Source organism: Heterodontus francisci, unplaced genomic scaffold (genome assembly GCF_036365525.1).
Source record: "Heterodontus francisci isolate sHetFra1 unplaced genomic scaffold, sHetFra1.hap1 HAP1_SCAFFOLD_97, whole genome shotgun sequence".
NCBI classification, from domain to species: domain Eukaryota; kingdom Metazoa; phylum Chordata; class Chondrichthyes; order Heterodontiformes; family Heterodontidae; genus Heterodontus; species Heterodontus francisci.
In genome coordinates this window covers 3987040-3993830 of record NW_027140606.1, presented here as the reverse complement: position 1 = coordinate 3993830, position 6791 = coordinate 3987040, and positions in this window count along the sequence as shown.

The window sequence follows — 6791 nt, the reverse complement described above, 5'->3', positions numbered from 1 at the left end:
ACAAAGACATACACTGACACGAAGTCACAAAGACATACACTGATACCAAGTCACAAAGACATACACTGATACCAGTAACACAGATACACACTGACACCAAGTAACAAAGACACACACTTGCACCAAGTAACACAGACATCCACTTACACCAAGTAACAAAGACACACACTTGCACCAAGTAACACAGACATACACTGACACCAATTAACAAAGATATACACTTACACCAAGTATTTTGACATACACTTACACCAAGTAACAAAGACATACACTGATACCCAGTAACACAGACACACACTTACACCAAGTAACAGAGACATACACAGACACCAAGTCACAAAGACACACACTGACACCCAGTAACAAAGACATACAATGACACCAAGTCACAAAGACATACACTGATACCCAGTAACACAGACACACACTTACACCTAGTAACACAGACATACACTGACACCAAGTAACAAAGACATACACTGATACCCAGTAACACAGACACACACTTACACCAAGTAACAAAGACAGACACTGATACGCAGTAACACAGACACACACTTACAGCAAGTAACAAAGACAGACACTGACACCCAGTAACAAAGAAATACACTGACACCCAGTAACACAGACACACACGGACACCAAGTAACAAAGACACACACGGACACCAAGTAAATAAGACACACACTTACACCAAGTAACACAGACACATACTGACACCCAGTAACACAGACACACACTTACACCAAGTAACACAGACATACATTGACACCAAGTAACAAAGACATACACTGATACCCAGAAACACAGGCACACATTGACACCAAGTAAAACAGACAAGCACTGACACCAACTAAAAAAGACATACACTGACACCAAGTATCAAAGACATACACTTACACCAAGTAACACAGACAGACACTGACACCAAGTAACAAAGACAGACAATTGCACCAAGTAACAAAGACATACACTTACACCAAGTATTTTGACAGACACTGACACCAAGTAACAAAGACATACACAGATACCCAGTAAAACAGACACACACTTACATCAAGTAACAAAGACATACACTGACACCAAGTCACAAAGACACACACTGACACCCAGTAACAAGGACATACACTGATACCCAGTAACACAGACACACACTTACACCAAGTAACACAGAGATACACTGACACCAAGGAACAAAGACATGCACTGATACCCAGTAACACAGACACACACTTACACCAAGTAACAAAGACAGACACTGACACCCAGTAACACAGACACAAACTTCTTCCAAGTAACAAAGAATTACACAGACACCCAGTAACAAAGACATACACTGACACCCAGGAACACAGACACATACGGACTCCGAGTAACAAAGACACACACTTACACCAAGTAACACAGACACACACTGAAACCCAGTAACACAAACACACACACTGACACCAAGTAACACAGACATACACTGACACCAAGTAACAAAGACATACACTGATAACCAGTAACACAGGCAAACACTGGGTGGGTGGTGGGGGAGGGACATTGGCGCTGTGTTTCGCACCGCAGCCTCACAGCTCCAGGGACCCGGGTTCGATTATGGGTACTGCCTGTGCGGAGTTTGCAAGTTCTCCCTGTGTCTGCGTGAATTTCCTCCGGGTGCTCCGGTTTCCTTCCACATGCCAAAGACTTGCAGGTTGATAGGTTAATTGGCCATCATAAATTGCCCCTAGTATAGGTAGGTGGTAGGGAAATATATAGGGACAGGTGGGGATGTGATCGGAATACGGAATTAGTGTAGGATTAGCATAAATGGGTGGTTGATGGTCGGCACAGACTCGGTGGGCCGAAGGGCCTGTTTAAGTGCTGTCTCTCCAAACTAAACTAAATACTGACACCTAGTGTCACAGATACACACTGACACCCAGCAACACAAACAAACACACACTGACACCCAGTAACACAGAGAAACACTGATAAACAGTAACAAAGACATACACTGACAACAAGTAACACAGACACACACTGACACCCAGTAACAAAGACATACACTGACACGAAGTCACAAAGACATACACTGATACCAATTCACAAAGACATACACTGATACCAGTAACACAGATACACACTGACACCAAGTAACAAAGACATACACTGACACCAAGTAACAAAGACATCCACTTACACCAAGTAACAAAGACAGACAATTGCACCAAGTACCACAGACATACACTGACACCAATTAACAAAGACATACTCTTACACCAAGTATTTTGACATACACTTACACCAAGTAACAAAGACATACACTGATACCCAGTAACACAGACACACACTTACACCAAGTGACAAAGACATACACTGACACCAAGTCACAAAGACACACACTGACAACCAGTAACAAAGACATACAATGACACCAAGTCACAAAGACATACACTGATACCCAGTAACACAGACACACACTTACACCAAGTAACACAGACATACACTGACACCAAGTAACAAAGACATGCACTGATACCCAGTAACACAGACACACACTTACACCAAGTAACAAAGACAGACACTGATACCCAGTAACACAGACACACACTTACAGCAAGTAACAAAGACAGACACTGACACCCAGTAACAAAGACATACACTGACACCCAGTAACACAGACACACACGGACACCAAGTAACAAAGACACACACGGACACCAAGTAAAAAAGACACACACTTACACCAAGTGACACAGACACACACTGACACCCAGTAACACAGACACACACTTACACCAAGTAACACAGTCATACATTGACACCAAGTAACAAAGACATACACTGATACCCAGTAACACAGGCACACACTTACACCAAGTAACACAGACATACACTGACACCAAGTAAAAAAGACATACACTGACACCAAGTAACAAATACATACACTTACACCACGTAACACAGACATACACTGACACCAAGTAACAAAGACAGACAGTTGCACCAAGTAACAAAGACATGCACTTACAGCAAGTATTTTGACATACACTGTCACCAAGTAACAAAGACATACACTGATACCCAGTAACACTGACATACACTGACACCAAGTAACAAAGACAGACAATTGCTCCAAGTCACAAAGACACACACTGACACCCAGTAACAAAGACATACACTGACACCAAGTCACAAGACATACACTGATACCCAGTAACATAGACACACACTTACACCAAGTAACACAGAGATACACTGACACCAAGGAACAAAGACAGACACTGATACCCAGTAACACAGACACAAACTTATACCAAGTAACAAAGAATTACACTGACACCCAGTAACAAAGACATACACTGACACCCAGTAACACAGACACATACGGACACCGAGTAACAAAGACACACACTTCCACCAAGTAACACAGACACACACTGAAACCCAGTAACACAAACAAACACATTGAAACCAAGTAACACAGACATACACTGACACCAAGTAACAAAGACATGCACTGATAACCAGTAACACAGGCAAACACTAGGGGGGGAGTGGGGGACATTGGCGCAGTGTTTAGCACCGCAGCCTCACTGCTCCAGGGACCCGGGTTCGATTCTGGGTACTGCCTGTGCGGAGTTTGCAAGTTCTCCCTGTGTCTGCGTGAGTTTCCTCCGGGTGCTCCGGTTTCCTTCCACATGCCAAAGACTTGCAGGTTGATAGGTTAATTGGCCATCATAAATTGCCCCTAGTATAGGTAGCTGGTAGGGAAATATATAGGGACAGGTGGGGATGTGATCGGAATACGGAATTAGTGTTGGATTAGCATAAATGGGTGGTTGATGGTCGGCACAGACTCGGTGGGCCGAAGGGCCTGTTTAAGTGCTGTCTCTCCAAACTAAACTAAATACTGACACCTAGTGTCACAGATACACACTGACACCCAGCAACACAAACAAACACACACTGACACCCAGTAACACAGAGAAACAATGATAAACAGTAACAAAGACATACACTGACACCAAGTAACACAGACAAACACTGACACCCAGTAACAAAGACATACACAGACACGAAGTCACAAAGACATACACTGATACCAAGTCACAAAGACATACACTGATACCAGTAACACAGATACACACTGACACCAAGTAACAAAGACACACACTTGCACCAAGTAACACAGACATCCACTTACACCAAGTAACAAAGACACACACTTGCACCAAGTAACACAGACATACACTGACACCAATTAACAAAGATATACACTTACACCAAGTATTTTGACAGACACTTACACCAAGTAACAAAGACATACACTGATACCCAGTAACACAGACACACACTTACACCAAGTAACAAAGACATACACTGACACCAAGTCACAAAGACACACACTGACAACCAGTAACAAAGACATACAATGACACCAAGTCACAAAGACATACACTGATACCCAGTAACACAGACACACACTTACACCAAGTAACACAGACATACACTGACACCAAGTAACAAAGACATACACTGATACCCAGTAACACAGACACACACTTACACCAAGTAACAAAGACAGACACTGATACCCAGTAACACAGACACACACTTACAGCAAGAAACAAAGACATACACTGACACCCAGTAACAAAGACATACACTGACACCCAGTAACACAGACACACACGGACACCAAGTAACAAAGACACACACGGACACCAAGTAAAAAAGACACACACTTACACCAAGTAACACAGACACACACTGACACCCAGTAACACAGAAACACACTTACACCAAGTAACACAGACATACATTGACACCAAGTAACAAAGACATACACTGATACCCAGTAACACAAGCACACACTTACACCAAGTAACACAGACAAACACTGACACCAAGTAACAAAGACATACACTGACACCAAGTAACAAAGACATACACTTACACCCAGTAACAAAGACATACACTGACACCCAGTAACACAGACACATACGGACACCAAGTAACAAAGACACACACTTACACCACGTAACACAGACATACATTGAAACCCAGTAACACAAACAAACACACTGACACCAAGTAACACAGACATACACTGACACCAAGTAACAAAGAAAGACACTGACACCAAGTCACAAAGACACACACTGACAACCAGTAACAAAGACATACAATGAGACCAAGTCACAAAGACATACACTGATACCCAGTAACACAGACACACACTTGCACCAAGTAATACAGACATACACTGACACCAAGTAACAAAGACAGACACTGATACCCAGTAACACAGACACACACTTACACCAAGTAAAAAAGACATACACTGACACCCAGTAGCAAAGACATACACTGGCACCCAGTAACACAGACACACACGGACACCAAGTAACAAAGACACACACGGACACCAAGTAAAAAAGACACACACTTGCACCAAGTAACACAGACACACACTGACACCAAGTAACAAAGACATACACTGATACCCAGTAACACATACACACACTTACACCAAGTAACAAAGACTGACACTGATACCCAGTAACACAGACACACACTTACAGCAAGAAACAAAGACATACACTGACACCCAGTAACAAAGAGATACACTGACACCCAGTAACACAGACACACACGGACACCAAGTAAAAAAGACACACACTTACACCAAGTAACACAGACACACACTGACACCCAGTAACACAGACACACACTTACACCAAGTAACACAGACATACATGGACACCAAGTAACAAAGACATACACTGATGCCCAGTAACACAAGCACACACTTACACCAAGTAACACAGACAAACACTGACACCAAGTAACAAAGACATACACTGACACCAAGTAACAAAGACATACACTTACACCCAGTAACAAAGACATACACTGACACCCAGTAACACAGACACATACGGACACCAAGTAACAAAGACACACACTTACACCAAGTAACACAGACATACATTGAAACCCAGTAACACAAACAAACACACTGACACCAAGTAACACAGACATACACTGACACCAAGTAACAAAGAAAGACACTGACACCAAGTCACAAAGACACACACTGACAACCAGTAACAAAGACATACAATGAGACCAAGTCACAAAGACATACACTGATACCCAGTAACACAGACACACACTTGCACCAAGTAATACAGACATACACTGACACCAAGTAACAAAGACAGACACTGATACCCAGTAACACAGACACACACTTACACCAAGTAAAAAAGACATACACTGACACCCAGTAGCAAAGACATACACTGGCACCCAGTAACACAGACACACACGGACACCAAGTAACAAAGACAGACACTGATACCCAGTAACACAGACACACACTTACACCAAGTAAAAAAGACATACACTGACACCCAGTAGCAAAGACATACACTGGCACCCAGTAACACAGACACACACGGACACCAAGTAACAAAGACACACACGGACACCAAGTAAAAAAGACACACACTTGCACCAAGTAACACAGACACACACTGACACCAAGTAACAAAGACATACACTGATACCCAGTAACACATACACACACTTACACCAAGTAACAAAGACTGACACTGATACCCAGTAACACAGACACACACTTACAGCAAGAAACAAAGACATACACTGACACCCAGTAACAAAGAGATACACTGACACCCAGTAACACAGACACACACGGACACCAAGTAAAAAAGACACACACTTACACCAAGTAACACAGACACACACTGACACCCAGTAACACAGACACACAC